At 46.6% G+C, this 20,338-nt stretch overlaps 1 protein-coding gene across 3 annotated transcripts in view; it reads left to right on the forward strand.

The window, feature by feature from the left end:
• LOC146808571 (E3 ubiquitin-protein ligase TRIM39-like) overlaps nucleotides 1-20,338 on the forward strand; it is a 124,744-nt gene that overhangs the window by 32,735 nt on the left and 71,671 nt on the right. Inside the window, exon 1 of one of the 3 annotated variants that reach the window (XM_085623595.1) lies at nucleotides 7,870-8,000. The exons of the other annotated variants lie outside the window; for them this stretch is intronic. The gene's annotated coding sequence lies outside the window, so the exon portion shown is untranslated. Of the gene's footprint in view, nucleotides 1-7,869; nucleotides 8,001-20,338 lie in introns of those variants that run through there. 3 annotated transcript variants of the gene reach the window in all.

Consider the following 20,338-nt stretch of genomic DNA (forward strand, 5'->3'; position numbering starts at 1 on the left):
TGAAAGACCTCCCATTAGGTAAAACACCTGGTCCTGAAGGGCTCCCGGTATCGTTTTATCGCGCCTTTCTGCCGCAATAACAGCCATATCTCCTGCGTCTCTTCAACTCATTCGCTGAATCAGTTGGGCCTTTCCCGGACATGGCGATGGCTGAAATAGCCCTCATCCCGAAACCTGGGAAGGATCACACCATCTGCTCCTCTTATCGACCCATTGCCCTATTAAATACAGATCTTAAGCTGTACACCAAAATTCTTGCTAAACGGCTTAGCGTTCATTTGCCTAACCTCATTGATCCGGACCAGGTGGGGTTTATCCATCAATGCCAGGGCGCGGACAATGTGCGCCGAATAGCCCATATTGTTGGGAAGGCTAAGCACTGGGGAATACCAGCCTGCCTGCTATCGCTCGATGCTGAAAAATCGTTCGATCGGGTGGACTGGGCATTCCTTCGTGCAGTTTTACAGAAAGTGGGTCTGGGCCCTAAGATGGTGGCGCGTATTATGGCTCCCTATAATCTCCCCGGCGGCCAGGGTGCGAGTAAATGGCCAGCTTACGCAACCTCTCTCCATCTGCAGGGGCACTCTGCAGGGTTGCCCCCTGTCGCCCTTGCTGTTTGCCCTTGTGGTTGAACCTCTTGCCATTATGATACGTCGGTCCCCCGATATTCGTGGTATCTCTCTTAGGGGTGTGGAACATAAGATTGCCCTCTTGGCGGACGATCTCCTTCTCACTCTATCCGTTCCTTTGCGCTCGCTGCCGGCAGTGCACTCGTTGCTTCAAACTAATGAACGCGCCTCAGGGCTTAAAATTAATCACACGAAGTCCTGGGCTCTTAATATTACGATCCCAGACGAGGAAATTACGGCACTGCAGGCCCGCGTTCCTTACCAGTGTGCGAGCAGGTCAGTGAGATACCTTGGCCTCAACTTAACTCCGGACCTAGCTACCTGGACGCAGGCCAATTGGCAGGAATATAAACTCTCAGTCCTTGCCGATTTACGCGCATGGAAAACCCTGCCACTTTCATGTCTCGGCCGCATCAACACGGTGAAAATGTCTATATTACCGAAGATCCTCTACCTCTTTCAAACCTTACCGACGCCTATTCCGGAGCACCAAATCCAGGGGTTACAACGCGAACTGGTCGCATTCATATGGGGTGGAAAGAAACCACGCTTCTCTAGTAAAATCTTAAAGCTCCCCCGGGATAGGGGTGGACTCGCCTGCCCCAACCTACTAGACTACTATTGGGCGTCACATCTCCGCTTTATTCTGGAATGGGGAGCATGGGAGAGCGAAAAAGTGTGGTTTCACATGGATAGGGCTGTCACTTGTCGCCCGCTTTGGGACCATGCCTGGTTGCCTCGGGAGGTACGCCATTGCAGCGCCTACATGGCTGTCGCTACTACAACTGTCCTCGAGATTTGGGACAAGGTGGCAGTTCGCAGGGGCCTTACCACCTTTCCATCCCCTCACACTCCAATTGCTCGCAACCCGCAGTTCCCCCCCGGCGTGTTGCCCACCTTATTTTGCGAACAGGACAGAAACCGGTTGTAGGACGATACGGGACCTATTTCTAGGAGGTGATCTTAAAACCTTTGCTCAATGCAAACAAGAATTTGGTTTAACAGAGCAGGTCACATTCCAGTATATCCAGATTCGACACTGGATACATGGCTTCTCCTTAACGCACAGGCCACGCGGCCCTTCACTCTGTTCGAGCGGTTGGCGCGTACTTTCGGCACCTATAAGGGGCTGATCTCTCGCATATATAAAGTACTCCAGCACGCACAGCGTCTAGATCCTCACCCATACCAACTGCGGTGGCAATCCCTCTCTGGCTCAGGTGTTACCCCTTCTCAGTGGGCGCGACTCTGGGGAGACATCCCCAAAACCTTTCGTAGCATCCCCCAGCAGGAGTCTGCCTACAAAGTAATGACCCAATGGTACTATACCCCCGCCCAACTTCAAAAAATGTTTCCTAAGGTGTCCCCCCTATGTTGGCGCTGTACTCAAGCGCGGGGAGATTTCATACACATTTGGTGGACGTGCCCTCTCCTGACTACTTATTGGAAAGAGGTCCTTATTAAAAGGGTGCTAGGATATCCCCTGCCTGAGGATCCGCTTACAGTTATTTTGGGCCTTAGACCAGCGACTATGCGAGCCATGACGGGCCGGGATCGTCACCTTAGCCTCCACATGCTGGGTGCTGCAAAACAAACTGTCGCCCTTTATTGGAAGAAAGCAGAGGCACCTTCCATAAACGTGTGGTTCACCCGCTTGTGGCATGTTGTGGCGATGGAGTTGCTCACGGCACGTCTTCCTTTCCGAGATACTAAATTCCAGAAGCTCTGGAAGCCTTTGGTGGATCATCTGGGGCGACTGGAACATGTTAGACTACAACCACCATGACTCCGAGCCGTAAAGTTGTTTGACGATGTAGTATACCCTACTGATCCAGGGGGCTTTTGGAAGCCTACAGACTGTTTGCAGTGCACGTAACTCGCAGCCACCCTCCCTGACGTGGGAACTCTGGCTCTGGAAGCTTAAATCATGGCCGGTACCCCTTGCCGTACCGCGCATGCTGCCAAGAGAGAATACGGGTTTCCTCAGAGAGGCACTCTTTGGTAATGAAGGGGGGCTAGATACCGGTAGTGGAGATATGCAATCCTTTCCCCCCTGCCATGTCTGTTTACCCTACCCCATTATTCCCCCCCTCCTCTAGCCCCGATCCCCTCCTTATTGGTTGCTTTCCTTTTTGTCAACCCTCGATTCAGAATACGTAGTGGATGGATATAACAACGTCGCAGCGACGCAGAGCGGAAGTGCTCATCTGCCCGCCTCAATATTATAAATTGCCTACTGGTTGTTGTGTCATGCAACGCACTGTGCGTCACCTATAAATGCTAATGAACCTACATGGAACAAAACCCTTGATAAAGTAAAGCATTAAAAGACATATTCTCTGAAGAGCATGAAAGAGGAACAGTAGATGGGTCATTTAAATGCCGTCTGCGTGGGCAGACGCTGATGGCTGGGATGCAATGCCTGATATGACTTTACTGTACTTCACTTATGATTGTATAAACTCTGTTACAGCTAAGCCACAGTGAGAAATGCATAGAAATAAGGATGTCATTGTGGAGCCATATAAGATGAACAGACTTTTGTTCCTTGAGGATATGACTGGCGATCTTAAATATTCTATAGTTAACTTGGCAATGTTACAACTGTTAAAACTTGTCTGCAAGGCATCTGGATTATACAGGGCATAATGTCCATAGGGCGGGAAAATCTGTCAGTCAGCAATCATATCTGGGCTTGTTATATGGGTTATAGAATGTCTTTGTCGTTTTAAAGTATTTGCCTTTGGAAGTCTGAGATTTTTGCTGCCGGACTCTATGGTTGTAGGCAAACAGCTGTGAAGTGCTACTGGATTGTCCTTTAAAATCAATAAAAGGTTGGATATAAAAAAAAAAATGCATGTCCCCAAAAACATTGGTTGGGCCCCGGGGGATGGAGTCTCCGGGGCTGAATTTGGCCTGGGGAGGGGGGCCAGACGGTCCTCCTACCCTAAAAAAAAAATAATAATAATTACGTAAACTAAGGCCTAGCTCCGGGGATGGGGTCCTGGGGCCAGAATCTGCCTCGGTAGGGGGGGCCTGCGCCCCCCACCCTATGTATTTAAAAAAAAAAATGAAAGGTGTGTCTGGCCCCCGGGGTATGGGGTCCCCTGGGCCCAAAGGGGTCTGGGGAAGGGGGGGCCACACAGCCCCCCTTCCAAAAAAGAAAAGGAAGCCTCCAACTCGCTTGAAGCTCTGCCCCCTTTCACCACTACTTTACAAACGCGCCTCCTACCGCGCTCTAGGTTGGGGGATGATGTCCCCTTCGCTACTGAGGGTACTTAGGGGCCCAACTAAGCCACCCCTTAGCTCCAGTAAGCCCCACACCCTGGGATTGCTGAGAGGTGGTTGGAGGCCATGCCCCTTTTTCTACCAGTCTGCAAACGCGGCTCTTGGCGCACTGCTGGTGAGGCGATGAGGTCTCCTTGCATCCTAAGGGCTTTAGGACTAAAGTGGACTTCATCGCCCAAGCAGAAGTGCACCAGGAGGCGCAATTGCAGAGTGGTGTAAAAAGGGGGCATGGCTTCTGACTCAGCAATCCTGCGGTGTTAGGCTTATTGGAGGTAACAGGAGGGCTAGTTGGCCCCCAGGGACCCTAAACAGGCAAGTGGACTTAATCCCCCAACTCCGAGCATGCCAGGAGGTGCGTTTGCAGAGTGGTGGAGAAAGGGGGCATGGCCTGCGACCACCACTGAGCAATCCCACTGTGTGAGGCTTACTGGAGGTAACTGGAGGGCGAGTTGGTTCCCAGGGACCTTCAAGAGGCAAGGGGACTTCCTCTCCAAACCCAGAGCATGCCAGAAAGCGAGTTTGCAGAGTGGTGGGCAAAGGGGGCGTGGCCTGCTGGCAGAATTTAGCAATCCTGCTGTGTGAGACCTACTGAAGGTAATAGGAGGGGTAGTTGGCCCCCAAGGATTTCCTTGGAGGGCCAACTACCCCATCTGTTACCTCCAGTAAGTCCCACACAATTGGATTGCAAAGAGGTCTTCGAAGACCACGGCCCCGTTTGTCCACCACTCTACGTACGCTGCTCCTGGCACACTACTGGTTGGGGGATGAAGTACACTTTGCTCCTGAGGGACTTTGGGGGCCAAGAAGCAGTCCTGGTATCTCCTGGAAGTCCTATGCAGCAGAAATCCTGAGAGCTGGTCGGAGGCCCAGCCCCCTTTTTCCACCACTCTGCAAATGTGTCTACTAGTTAAAGAAGTGTTTGCAATGCAATCGGTTTCACATTTGTGAGAGTTAAAACTATTGGGTTGTAAATGTTTTTTCCTAATGTTTTTTGGAGTGGCGTGGATTTACGTTGTGTGTAATGGAATTGTGTGGTATGTTGTGCAGTGAAATTATGTGGATAGAAAGTATGTTGTATTATTTAGTGTATAGGAAATATGTAGAGTGGAATTATGTGTTATGGAGAGTAAATATGTGGTATGATAGTCTGTGTTGTGGAGTGGTAACCTCTGGGTTAGGCTTCCTCGTTTCCATAGAAGCCAAACAATAAACCCAATGAGACACAAAAAAAGAAGGAACCACTGAGGCGCACTTCTGGACCTAGTCAGAGGTATGAGCAGGGCCACTGGAATTATGCAACTGTTCGGCTGCAGCGATTTTTCGCATAATTATAAATTTTCCGCATTTGCCACATAATCCATAATCTGCCGCATAATCTGAAGATTTGAAAAATGTGTTTCTAGCTCAAACTGCTCAAACGTTACCAAAAATGCAGCAACAAGTGTTAGATCGTGGTCGAAGGCCCTTTGCAGAGCTGCAATAGTCACATGTAACTTATTGCTAAATGTGGGTGTTAAATTGATCCTTATGGTGCACAAACCACTCTTGCTTCTTTCTGTGCCTCTTGCCGCCTTCTGCATTTCTCTTGCTTCTTTCTGCACCTTTCTTCCTCTTTCTGCACATCTCTTCTGTTTTCTGCATCTCCCTTCTTTCTGCACCTCTTGCCCCTTTCTGCGCCTCTCTTGCCCCTTTCTGCGCCTCTTTCTGCACCTTTTCTGCGCCTCTTTCTGAACCTCGCTGGCTTCATTCTGCACTTCTCTTGCTTCTTTCTGCACTTCTCTTGCTTCTTTCTGCACCTTTCTTGCCTGTTTTTGTCCCCCTCTTGCTTCTTTCTGCACCCCCTTTCCTCTTTCTGCACCTCTTTTGCCTCTTTCTTCGACTCGCTTGTGTAGAAATATAAGGAAGTCCAGTAGACAGGGTCTCATAGTTGTGGTTTATTTCTTAGTTGTATCCTTACAAGTTCTTTAGTAAGTCCTTAAGCAGCCCCACCAGGAGCAGCCTCCTGGCTACTCAGCCCATCTCTCCAACTGTCTTCTTTCAGGAACCAACATCCCCAACATTCTACATGACATCACCAGCATGGGAGAACAGCAGGGCAAGGGAAATGGACTACATTAAAAGCAGATTACTACATATCTCCCCCCTTTAAATATTAATAAAATGAAATAGAATACAATTCTATAAACACAGGACAAGAAGATAAACATTAAGCAAGAAACCTACTGTAAATATAATAATAAGTAAGTGTAATCAAATAACAAGAAATATCGAATTCTATGTAAAAGGGGAATCCTCCTCCCTTTACAAATAGCAGGACCAGGGAGTATTACATCCCCTCTACTGCATACACACTTCACCAACTGGACAGGGGGAATCCACCTCCCTATACTCTTAACCACCTCCGATCACAATGTAAAGGGGGAATCCTCCTCCCAATACAAATGGCAGGACCAGGGAGAGTATTACATGCCCTCTACTGCATACACACTTCACCAATTGGACAGGGGGAATCCTCCTCCCTACACATACCATTGCGCATAACCAATAACATGAAAATGTTGTCCATTGCGCACTTCAACCTTATGTAACAACTAGAGATACCCATCAAACACACAGCTAACTAACAATATAAAAAGGGTAGCGAGATTGAAACATTAATGCTAGGCACAAAAGAAAACCAACTAGGGTAGAATCAGTGTAAAGGGTGTGCACTACCCCCACTGTAGATTAAAATAGAGTGTGTGAAGACCAGCTCCAACACACAAATACCCACACAAAACGAATCAAAGCCTAGTACCCTAAAAACATCTAGATGGGAAACCTCCCTTAGATAGGATCAAAGTAAAAACTCTGCATACATACAGGGGGAATCCTCCTCCCTATACACTTTAACCACTTCCAAAACACATGTAAAGGTAAGTTACCAAGACCGTCTGTCTTTCGACTATTATTATGACCATCCAATGCTTTATTCTAAAATTATCTAGATCGGAAACCTCAAGAAATGAATAACATTTTGCTTATTGAATGCAAGGTGAGTAAACTCACCAGTAAATATGAAATAGCATATTGACATCCTCCACCCATAACACTCATTACAAATAACAACATGTGAATTGCGACATGACCATTGTAGGGGGAATCCTCCTCCCTACAATAGACTGTAAATGAAAATACACATCAAATTAATGAAAGACAATCATCTCAATACGACATCCAACTGATGAGAGGAACTACCATCTCAATATAAACTTATGTGCAGCAATCCACCGCTTATGGACCAATAGCAGGCTTTCTGTTTCAGCTCTCCGTCGGGTATCGAGTTAACACTCTAGTCTTGCAACCTTTTCTACAGTACTGTTCTTTCCTTGTACTGATTTGACAGCCACTGTTGCAATGCCGTTTTTTCTGTTCTCTCACTTTTTCAGTAGGTTTTATTACATTCAAATATTGCTTTCCATAAATCCATGTTGAGAAACTAAAACACAAAGAAAAAATACTTCGAAAATCCACTAGATGGCAATCTTGCAAAGGAATTGAAAGTCTTAATTTCACTCATTTTTTGCTCGTTCATGCTCCCTTGAGACGTTATGACTATGACTGATTTCCGTAGACAGAAGGGGTATCAAAGTGCAGCCTAAAGGAATCACCAATGCTTGACATTTCTTCGTGTGTCCACTAACGCACCTGTCTTCTTTTAAGCATAACACACGCGCTTACGAATATAACTGCCAGCGCTTATGTTCCCAGTAATTCATAACTCTGCATGTATTCACCCACCTTATGTTTTGCGGCATTGTGGTGTAGTTTTGTTTCCATGGCAACGTTGGTTACCGGAACACAACACAACACAGGCAGAATAGAATTACAAAATGGTTGCTTGACGTCGCGTCATGACGTTGCGCGATGACGTTCAGAAAGCACTTTTAACCATGAATGTAGTCAGGACAACGCCAAGAACAGTAAGCATTCTGAAAGTAAGATGCTGAAGACTCTACCACTCCGCTAGTACCCACGGAGATTCTACTACGTCATTAGTGTGAGGATGACAGCCCATGGGACGAATCTCTCTCCACAGCAACGGTAAGAAGGAGCTTGACACGCTTCACTTTTCTCTTCAGTATTGCCAATGCCGAGTTCCTTCCTTCACTTAAATATCATAACATGCACTTTCACGCTTCTTAAGTACCTTTGTGAAACGCTCTTGCTTAGAGTTAAAATTAGAACATGCAGCTTGTAATGTCGAGTCGATATTCTTTGAGAAAACATGGATTTCGATTTAACAGACTTGACTCCGGACGCAGTGCGCACGCACCAACAGTCATCTCTAAACACTTATTTAATTAACACCGGCTCTTGACCTTGATCTTCACAGCTGAATATGGCACTCATAAGTCTTTAGGGCTCTCTCTCAGTTGCCTCACGAATTATTCACAGCTTGCCACAGTTCATATTTAAATCGGTAAAACGCCATAACTTCTCTGCACTTTTACAATAATTAAATGAATCTGGCAATCTTAGTTTCTAGGGCGACCGATCTTGGGGTCACTGGTGGGGCAGGTGCCAGATAATTTTAATACTTCAAAACTAGTACCTGAGTTGCAGTTTCAAAATTTTTCACCTTTTCACGCGTAAATTGCTTCTCCAATCGTCGCCAATGTAGAAATATAAGGAAGTCCAGTAGACAGGGTCTCGTAGTTGTGGTTTATTTCTTAGTTGTATCCTTACAAGTTCTTTAGTAAGTCCTTAAGCAGCCACACCAGGAGCAGCCTCCTGGCTACTCAGCCCATCTCTCCAACTGTCTTCTTTCAGGAACCAACATCCCCAACATTCTACATGACATCACCAGCATGGGAGAACAGCAGGGCAAGGGAAATGGACTACATTAAAAGCAGATTACTTTCTGCACCTTTCTTGCCTGTTTTTGTCCCCCTCTTGCTTCTTTCTGCACCCCCTTTCCTCTTTCTGCACCTCTTTTGCCTCTTTCTGCATTTCATTTTCCTCTTTCTGCACCTCTTTTGCCTCTTTCTTCGACTCGCTTGCCTCTTTATGCACTTCTGTTGCCTCTTTCTGTACCTCACTCTTCTTTCTGAGCCTCTCTTGCCTCTTGCTGTACCTCACTCTCTTCTTTCTGTACTTATCTTACTACTTTCTGCACTTACCTTGCTTCTTTTTGCACATCTTTCTGCATTTCTGTTGCTTCTTTCTGCACGCCTCTCACCTCTTGCCTCTTTCTGCATTTCTGTTGCTTCTTTATGCACCCTTCGTGCCTTTTTATGCACCCCTCTTTCTACACATCTCGTGCCTTTCTTCACCCCTCTTGCCTCTTTCTTCACCTCTCTTGCCTCTTTCTGCACCCCTGTTCCCTCTTTATGCACCCCTCTTTTTGCAATTCTCTTGCCTCTTCCTCTGCACCTCTGTTGCTTCTTTTTGCACCTCTGTTGCCTCTTTATGCATTCCTGGTGCCTCTGTCTGCACTTCTCTTGCCTCTTTATGCATTTCTGTTCCTTCTCTCTGCACCTCTCTTGCTTTTGCCTGTTTCTGCGCCTCTCGTGCCTGTTTCTGCGACTCTCTTGGCTCTTTCTGCACCTATGTTGCTTCTTTCAGTTCTTCTCTTGCCTCTTTCTGCACCCCTACTGCCTCTTTCGGCACCTCTGTTGGTTCTTTCTCCACTTCTATTGCCTCTTTTTGCACCCTCTTGCCTCTTTCTGCACCCCTCTTGCCTCTTTCTGCACCCCTCTTGCCTCTTTCTGCAAACTCTCTTGCCTCTTTCTGCACCACTGCTTCTTTTTTCCTCACCCCTCTTGCCTCTTTATGCACCCCTCTTGCCTCTTTATGCACCCCTCTTGCCTCTATGCATCGCTGCTGCTGTTTTCATCACTTCTCGTGCCTCTTTCTGCACTTCTCGTGCCTCTTTCTGCACTTCTCGTGCCTCTTTCTGCATTTCTGTTCATTCTTTCTGCACTTCTCGTGCCTCTTTCTGCAAACTCTCTTGTCTCTTGACTGCGGGTGAATGTTTTGATTTGGTCTGCATTCCGTCCATCAATTGTGTGTCTTTTACTTTATCGCCCTAAGTGTGCCAGGTATGCCGAGACGTGGGTCCTGGGCTCACTGTGCCACTGGAATCAAGCTATCCTGACTGAAGAGGGGTGAAACCCCGAAGCAGGTCCTAGGATGCTAGTTTCCGGTCCAGGGAGGACCTGGCTTGGCAGTTCGGGCTGGACTGTTCCCATGAGGCACAGGTTCAAGACTGATTTGCATATGGCCAAGTCTAAACTGGGGTGGCATGGTGAGCAAAAGAATGATGGATTTAACCCAGATCTTTTGACTGGGAGTGAATGTTTTGATTTATTCTGCATTCTGTCCATCAATTGTATGTCTTTTGCTGTCTATAGCCAGGGCACAATCATGGAATGCATCATCTGAGGCCAAATCATTGAGGTCATGCTCTGTGGGCAAAAGGCATGCTGGATACAGAGCGGTGCACCTTTTGATGACCATGAGTGGCGCTAAGAGTGTCACTTCATATCTGGTGAGGCGTGCATTCGTCAGGTGCTGGGTCTAGGTGGACGTGAAAAGCGTGTCCACTGCGTGGGGAACGTGCAAGACCATGGTGTGTGCCAGTAGTATATTTTCTGATTGTTCTACTGCCAGTGCTGCCGCCGCCACTGCTTGGAGGCTGGGCGGAGGTTCTGAAGCTACTGGATCTAAAGTGGCAGAATAGTATGCCACTGGGTGGTAGAAAGATCCATGCTTTTGTTTGAGGACCCTCAGTGAGCAACCCCCCCTACTCGCGGCCTAGAGGACAAGATGGCGTCCATCTCGGGCGTGTGAGTGAGGAGCTCCAGAGTTGTTCCCCCCCAACCTAAGCAATTGCGGCTGAGAGGACACGGGCGACGAAGGAAATTCAGTCGTATATGCAGCCTTGAGCGTAGAACTGGTGACCTGTGAGGATAAAATCGAATATTTACCGAACTTCATCTGCACGCTGCCGTCCCGGTGGCTTGGTAGCACAGCAGTTCTGCGTTTAGTCGTGAGCACCGATACACACTTGAGGAGTCCAAGCAGCTGTGAGCGGGCGGTGAACGCACTGGTTGAGACACCTGCAGCAGTTTGAATGGTGTGAGCTCACGGGCAGGAATGATTCACGCGCACAAGAGATTCTTTCTGTCTGAGTAGAAAACCCCCGGTAAGAATGAACAAAAATGAATGAGGCTAAATATATTCAGTAAGAACTGGAATTGTGATAAGCTACTGAAGGGAGTGGAGTGGAGCCTCATACGGAAGCAAAAGTACTTTGGCTCACTGCGCACGCGGTGAATGAGCTAGCAAGTGAGTTTATTGTTACATAGCTACATTGCTACATTGTGTCACTTGGATTGCCTGGGACTCTCGAGACTTTTGTATACGTGTGCTCTAGCAACAGAGTATATAAATTATAGCTATTGTTGGCCATTTACCTTTGGAAACGGCTTAGTCATGCCTCCTAAATCGTGGAGGAAAAACCAAGATAGTCAGTGAAGCGGTGAGTGGGGCCGCCTTGTCTGCCAGCAGTGTAAAAGTTGGGATGGAAGGAGCCTGCTCAGAAATGGTTCTACAAGATTCGAGTAGTAAGAAGACCGCCCAGATACCCCAGCTATTTTTGGCCAAAAAAAACCAGCAATCAATGTCGGTAACCCAGAGTGTGGCTAAGGAAATAAATAAGGGTGAGGTCATACCTACAACTGAATATTCGGACTGTGTGCAGCATAAGGAGCATCAGAAATACCAAAATAGTCAAAAAGGTGTAGATTTGGAGGTGGTAACTAGAGATATTGGAGGGGTAATCGTAATGGCTGAAGCTGCTATGGTATCAACGGGGTTGCAAGAGGAGGCGATCACACTGGTTATAGCTACTGATTTGTGAGTATCGAAGGTGCCAACAGGGAGAGTGATTCAGGGGATGGAAACTTCTTTTCTATGTCGGATCAGTTAGATCATTCAGCTTCATCAAATGACGATGAGGATGGAGAATTGGAGCTTAAATCACTTCTCTTGGAGAGGTCTGCAGTCAGTTCTGGCAGTGAATTCAATACCTCAAACCCTGAAGAAGATAATCTTGAAACAACTATGGTACACAAACAAAGGTCAGACAAGGAGGCTGAAGAGGCAGCTCAGGCAGCGCAGGTAGTGCATAATGAGGCATGGCCCCTCTAGTTCTATTGCAACAAGTCAGTCTTTGAGATGGCTAAGTCGGATGAAGATGGGGATGGAGCTCAAGTCATGAATTTGACTGGTGAGATTTCATTGGAGTCAATTTGTCAATGTATCTCCGAGCACAGGGCTGAGGCACGCACCGAAAGCGCAAACACACGCCGCCTGTCAAATTGCATATTGTTAGGCGGATTGCGAAAACAAGTACTGAATTTACAGAAAGGCTGAACGAGGCGGAAGCAAGAATTTCTACATTAGAAGATGACATGACAACACAAAAGGCAGTGGTAGAAAACTCGCGGCAATACAGGGAGGATGTGCAAGCCAAACTCGTGGACTTGGAGAATCGTATTCACAGGAATAATTTGTGGATCTTAGGAATTCCTGAGGGTACTGAGGGACAGGATATCCGCACTTTTGTGGTCTAACTATTCACAGAGGCCTTTCCTGAGTTTACAGATTGGAATTGGTCTAACGAAGTACAGAGGGCACACAGGTTCCCATTTAAACAGAGACTTATGAAACCTTGCGATAAGGATGTTAGACTTAGGGCAATCTTGATCTGTCTGAATAATTTTTTGGCACGCCAGGCGATTATATGATCTCGCGCGGCCAGAGAAAGCGTGTTGCGAAAGGCATACAATTTTTCGTAAGACCTGACTTCTGTCATCAAACTGTGGAGAAAAGGTGGCAGCTACGTCAGTTAATAACTCCCCTTCAGGGGAAAGGGGAGCAAGTATTTCTGTTAAATCCTGCCACTTTTAAAGTGATTCTAAAGGGTCAAACATGCTTTTTTACTTCAGAGGTGTCTGCAAAAGAATACTTAGCCTCAATATAATGTCAATATAAGTTTATATAAGTACTGCTGGATATAAATGTCCCCTTGGTGGTGTATAATTGGGGAAGCATTTGACAACTGAAATGATTTAGCTGTGTTGGTATTATGTTGGGGGTATGTGGTAGGTTGTTTATTAAGAGTTTGTTAGTGAGTCAAGTACCCCTACAATAGGCAGCCAGGCATGGGTTGATAGGACGGGGGAACTCATTGGGGTAACTCACTCTGCATCAATAGGGCCATGGGCCCAATTGCCTGCAAAATAGGGAGAGGGAGTGGGGAGGGGGGGCGATAGGATGGGTTAAGGGGTTGGGGACACAGGGGAGGTGGTGGGTAAGGTGTAAGGGGGTACTGGGGGTTATAATTCACAAAAATCAATCAATGGGCAGGTATTTTTGCTTTTTTTTTAATATGGTCAACAGATATTGGATAAAGATTAGGAATGAGTCAGGTAATGTTGGATAATTATGTTGAAAATGGCTGTTAATGGAATTCATATATGTTCATTTAATGTTTGTGGCCTTAATAATAGAAATAAAAGGCTTAGGATAGCTGCGGAATTACGTATTATGAAACCTGATATCCTTTGTATACAGAAAACACATACCTTGGGCTAAAAGGAAAATGATTGAAGAACTAGGATATACACTTCTTGCTGCAACTCGACAGACTAGTACTAATAGGGGTGTAGCTATTTTGGTACACAGTGGTATCAGGGGGACAGGGAGGGTAATGGCGGATAATTATGGAAGGTGGGTGATTGTAGAATGTTTTATTGGATTGACTAAGTGTACTATCTGTTCAGTTTATGGGTCAAATGTAGACGAAGCTGGTATATTAGATGCGCTAAATGTTGAATTGGCATTATAGCCTACCCCGCTGATCTTATGTGGAGATTTTAACATGCATTTGGAGGGGAAAATTCTAAGTCCAAGTTACAAATATGTGGGCTGAAAGCCAAAAGTTTTTAAGGCTGTAGCTTAAGTGCTGAGGGATCATGGGTTTCTGGACACATGGCGGACTATAAACCAGCCAGATCCCGGATACACGGTTTTTTCATATCTGCACCAAAAATTGGTACGATTAGATTATATATTTATGTCCAGGGCATTTACAGTGGGAGCAAAAATGCAGGTGTGGCCCCGGATTACGGCTGATCATGGTCCCTTATTGCTAGATGTGACTGCGATAAGACAGAGGAAGGATGGAGGGACATTCACTTTTAACAGGAAATTATTGAACGATAAGGCATTTAGAGAAGATATGCTTAGGTGGACCGGGAACTTTCTTGAGATAAACAGGGGGTCAGCCTCTAGTCCTGTTCTATGGGACACTCTCAAAGCTGGAATACGAGGAGCGGTGGTAAGCTTCGGGTTAACCAAACAAAAACAAAGCCAAATAGTAATGCGGCAATTACTGGATCCGCTTCGTGGGGCGGAAATGGAATTGTTAAATACTCTAAAACAAGGATCAGATTAACAGATTAACAGATAACATGCGCCACAGCTAAATAAATTTGATTTGGTGCAAGGAAATTGCCATTCAATATAAAACTTATAAACAAAATAGATACAAATATGGAGAGTCGACTGGTTGGTGTCTTGCATAGAGACTTAGACAATCCTCGGCTTTGACTGATGCTGCGGGTCAAACGGTGGAAACAGAAGAAGGTATTTTGGGGGTCTTCTATGAGTTTTATCAAGAGTTATAAGCAACAAGATTTAGACGCATTAGATATAAAGAATTTCTGTCAAAAAACTGATTTGAGTAAAATCACTGCTGAGGAACAAATATCATTAGACTAATTAATAACCATGGATGAATTAGTGGAAGCGTTAGGACAGCGCGTGGGAAAGCTGCTGGACCAGATAAATTAGCCTTAGAGATCTATAAGCTACTTTTCCCGGTGCTGAAAACTGATCTGCTGGGTGCTGTCCAGGAAGCTCAGCTGATGAACGCGCCTCCATCCTGGGATGAGGGTAACATCGTTGTGTTTAAAAAAAAAAAAAAGCAAAAAAAGGATAAGCCTTCTAGTATACCAGGGTCATATAGACCAATATCTTTGTTGAACGCTGATGGAAACATCTATGCTAAGATTCTAGCTAATAGGTTAGTGCAAGTTATTGCGCCCTTAGTTTCCAAGTCCCAACATGGATTTATTCCAGGTAGAAGTACCATCAATCATATTCATAGAGTATCACTCTTATAGACTACTCCAATGTGCGCCATAAAAAGCTGGGTTTCATTTTTTTAGATGCCGAAAAGGCGTTTGATCGTGTATCTTGGGTTTTTATGTGGGATATCATGTGTGGGATGGGGTTCGGGACGGAATTTATCAAGGCGATCCAGAGTATGTATAAATCGCCATGAGCTAGAATTTGTGTTATGGGCAGGGAATCTCGGCAAGTATCTATTAATAGGGGAACTAGACCGGGATATCCCTGCTCTCCATTATTATTTGCGCTATATGTTGCCCCATTTGTGCATGTGCTAGATCAAAGTGTTAGTATAAGATCAATGGAATGTGGGGTTTATCAGGTGCGTGTTCTAGCATGTGCGGATGATATCGTCGTAGCCTCGGTAGATCCAGCACAGGCCATGTATGAGATAGAAAAGCTTGTTGAAGAATGTGGGCTTGTGTCTGGATATAAAGTCAATGCGGCTACAACCCAGATAATATGTACAGATCAGGCCTGTCTGGGGGAGAGTCGGGTAAAGGATGAAGCCCGATATCTCGGTATAAAAATTAGAATGTCTCTACAAGAATTAGTCGAGATTAATTGGAGTAATATAGTTTTAGGGGTCAAGCAGCAGCTTGACCAGCTTGAGTGTCTGCATTCGACTTTGGTGGGGAGACAAAATGTTTTAACAAGCATTTGCAATGCAATAGGTCTCGCAGTTACGAGAGTTTAAGCTATTAGCATTGTAAATAATGCCTTTTATTTAGGTTTTTAAAACAAAAATAAAAAGCATTGTTATTTGCAATGTCAATAGCTCAAACTGGCGTCAATGCGAGATCTATTGCATTGCAAATGCTTTTTGAAATTTGCAGTCCCCCCCCCCCCCCCCCCTGCCCAAGCATCAGTTGAGGGGCCCCTTCTGTGTGATTGTTGTTCTATGACTCTATGCTATTGACAGCTCCAGTAGTGGTCGGAGCTGCGTGTAGCGACAGTACCCTCACCCATATTATATGGTACTATCCACACATTGCTTCCGTCCGGGGTAAAAAAAAAACACTGTCTCTCAGATGGTCCCTTGAACTGAGGTGATTTTGCTGGGAGGATCCTCTGAAGCAGAATACTATCTGTAGTGTACTCTGTGTGGGAAAACTGTGTTATGTATGCTGCTTGCAGCCAAATGTGATTTTGACTAGGTGGGCAACAGTAATTCTCCTGTGTGAGCATACGTGGTGGCAGTGTTTTGGGCTCCTGGGAATAGAAAATGGCCCAGGGACGTGAGCATACCTTTCTAAAACAATGTGGCATGTTACTTTCTTACCTGGCTAAAAACTTTAAGTGGCTCCACGGCCCACAGAGACTGAGGTAGTTGGACATTCTGAAACATTCTGAATTGTGCGACACCCGAGATGACGGGGCGGTGGGGCACGAGCCCGCTTAGTTGTAACGTTATGGGAGAGGAGCTACGTGATTGGATGCCAAGGAATGATATTGAAATTAGTGAAGCACTGTTTACTGTCGTTCAATCAGGTGGAAAGGGGTTGGGGAAGATGAGAGGGACTGTGTGTACATGTTTCTCCATATAACAGCTTGAATAAAAGTTTATAGAAAGCTAACCTAGCGGGTGGATGAGACTCTGTGCCAAAGCCGCTGGGGGAGTGTGGGGGGGTGTAAAACTCAAGTTACGTTGATACAGGGTGTAGGGGGTGTCAGCAACCGCTCAAGGAGCACCAGGTGTTCACAGAAGGCTCTTTGGCTGTTGCTCTGAGTGGTAGGTGCGGGTCGTGCTATACCTGCCTGTTCTTTTTACGGGAGACACAATAAAAGTGAAGGAAAAGCGTGAAAGTGCCCAAGTTCGATGTTCAGGCCGGCGTAATGAACCTTTTGTTTGATCTGGAGTCCGGACGTTATTATAAGCCACCGTTGTTACCATGTTTTTGCGATCAGGGGCTGCCAGAAGTATCTTAAACTGAGCCCGTGCAAATCCTACTTTACATGTCACTTATTTATTATATTTTACCAGGCAGCCGCTTGTTGTTCTCTAGATAGAGCTTGGCTAAGACAAAGAATAGTAAGACCGAACCGCTCAAGATGTAGTATGTTAGAAGGCGACCTCAGAGGGGCCCGGAGGGGGCCCTGACTGTCCTGAGACCCACCCTCGAGGTATCGTAGCCGGGCACTGGCGGGAGACTCCTCAGGGGAGGAACCTCGTATCGAGGATCGTACACTCGGCACCACACGACAGAGAGACACCACACGAGGAGTTTCTTAAGAGCAAATCTTTATCAGATCGAAGTGGTAGGATCTTTATGATCAGCAGGGCAGAATATATACAAGTAGAGCGCGGGCTCACAAAGTCTTGGAGGGGGGTTAGGAGGTAGCGGGACAGTCTTTGGAAATAGGAATCAAATGCAGGAGCGTGCCTGGCGCACAGCTCACAATCCTCGAGCTGGGGGATACGCTGGTCGTCGTAGGGTCTGGCGGGACCAAGAGAGTTTGTGGGAGCTGCGAGTCACTCAGCAGGCTCGAGTACCAGTTCGGAGGTCTTACGATCTTCAGGGAGCCGCGAGTCACTCAGCAGGGTTCAAGCACAAGTTCGGAGGTCTTACGATCTTCAGGGAGCCGCGAGTCACTCAGCAGGGCTCAAGCACAAGTTCGGAGGTCTTACGATCTTCAGGGAGCCGCGAGTCACTCAGCAGGGCTCAAGCACAAGTTCGGAGGTCTTACGATCTTCAGGGAGCCGCGAGTCACTCAGCAGGGCTCAAGCACAAGTTCGGAGGTCTTACGATCTTCAGGGAGCCGCGAGTCACTCAGCAGGGCTCAGATGTTCCCAAGGCGAATCTGCCGGACAGTCCCAGAGCACCCCTTGTTATAGGGCGACTCCTCTTTGATGTCCGGAGTCGGTGCAGGCAGGGGTCTTGTCACCTGGGGGGTCGCTTGTTGGGGTTTCCTGCCATTGTCCTTTGATCCTTCCAGGGCCGGGTCGGGAGGAGTCCCAGACACCCAGCAGGCGTGGAGCCAGCCCTCGGGGAGGCCGGCAGGTCGATCGAAACCCACCTTCCCAGGGAAGCGCAGAGGTGTGACAGAAACTGCTCCTCCCTCTCTCATCCCAGGGGGAGCGCGATGTTCTCCAGCCGGAGTGGCGCCTCTAGGCCCGGGTCGCGCTGGGGCTGGGCGGCCATCTTGTTGCATGAAGTGGGCACGCGGGCCCGGGGTGGCTGAAAGGAGGAAGGCCACGGATGGGAAGTCCGGGTTGGGTGCGTGTGAGTTCGGGTGGGAAGAATCGGCTAGGCCGTGGGTTTGGGGGCTGGTGTGAGGTGCAGAGGTCAGGTCTAGCTATGTTACGAGGGCCGGGTCTAACATAGTAGCAATAACAAAACCAGATAAAAGCAAATGATTAAAGCGGCGGAATGGAATCCCCGGGCCTCTGAGCTCACACGCTCTTCCCTCTGGCTTGCCAGATAAAAACAAATGGTTAAAGCAGCGGAATGCAATCCCGAGCCTCTGGTGCAGACCAGCATTAAAATGCACCTTCCCTGCGATGCTTTAAAGCATTCTTTTCCATTAAGCCTCTTAGCAGCGGCAGGGAGATACAGAAACAAACAAAAGCGAAAGCACTTTGTGCTGAAACGCCATGAACAGTCCATACGCGTGCACATTTTAATGAACATCCCACGGGATCTTACCTGCTCCCTTGCGTGGAAATACTGGTCTCCCCCAGACTCTCTGCACAGCCCTCGGCGGACGAAAGGGGTATCAAGGGGCCTACGCAGCTGGAAAGCAGCTGCATGTCTCCGGCTCCGATCTCTACATCAGCCGAACACTGTCCGAAACAAGCTGAAAGAGACGCCGTGATCGTGCGAAAGTGCACATTGGCTGTCCAGACGCAAGCTGAAAGACACGCTATGCGTGTGCCCATGTGCTGTCCGGGCCCAAGTTGATACAGACCCAGTGAGCGTGCACATCGGCTGTCCGGGCGCGCACATGTTTTGTCTCCCTTCGCGCGCCAAACCGACAACAATAGGCTCGCCAAGGCGAAGCAGCGCATGTGCTGCGTTCGCTAGGCGAGACCTAAAAATGATTGTCCTTCCTAAAGTACTCTATTATTTTAGAGCAGTACCACTGGAGTTAACAAAAAGACAACTGCAAGGGTTTCAATCTATCTGCGATAGATTCATGTGGGGACAACGAAAAGCGAGAAGAGCTTTTAGATTTATGATGTTACTGCTGGGTAGGGGATGATAGTCTGTCCCAAATTTTTGCTTTTATTATTATGTTTGTCTGCTGAAAAACATGCGTATCCTGTTGACAGATGAAGATGTGATCAATGTAGAAGCTCCCTCGCTAATACTATTATTGTTAGGGAAAGAAGCGAGAAATGTTCTAGTGAAATTCTCTGAGCCAAGTTATTACAAAAAAACAAGGTTTAAGGTTATGATTACTGTCTATAAGGTTTGGATAAGAATATGTAAGTGGCTTACTATCACACAGTTGAACTATTATACCCCTCTTAATTCAGCTGTTAGGTTCTCAGAAATATTCTGGGATTATAAAATGCTGTGTTGGAAAATTAAAGGGATTAGATTTCTGGGGGATTTATTTCAGGAAGGGATTCTATGTTAATTTCTGGAGCTCACTGAAAGCTATGAACTTCAACATCAGGATTTCTTTAAGTATTTGCAATTACGTGATTATCTTGTCAGACACCAGCTACATGAGGGTATTATTATGGTACTACTAATAGTGGAGGCAATCAGGAAGAGGGCTGAGATAAGGATATTATATTCTATGTTGATGTAATATGTGACGTCCTCAGCAGTGCATTGCGGGGGCGTGAGTTATAGTTAGCTCAATTAACTATAACGATCGAATTTCTCTGGTTTTGTACGAGTGAAATAGTCTAACTATAACGTCCTTGAAACCTGTGTTTTTTCCAGTAAGGTTCTTTAAATGCTAATTCCTAACTATAACATCCCTGAAACCTGTGTTTTTCGAGTGTATGTATGTATGTATATATGTGTGTGTATGTGTGAGTGTATGTATGTATATATATATATATTCACTTAAAATACCATAGGTTTCACACATGTTATAGTTAGCTGGACATTTCACTCGTAAAAAACCAATGAAATTCCCCTGTTATAGTTAGTGCAGGCAACTATAACTCACGCGACCGCAATCCTCTGTTGATGACGTCAGATATTACATCACTGATG

Source organism: Triturus cristatus, chromosome 8 (genome assembly GCF_964204655.1).
Source record: "Triturus cristatus chromosome 8, aTriCri1.1, whole genome shotgun sequence".
Taxonomy (NCBI): domain Eukaryota; kingdom Metazoa; phylum Chordata; class Amphibia; order Caudata; family Salamandridae; genus Triturus; species Triturus cristatus.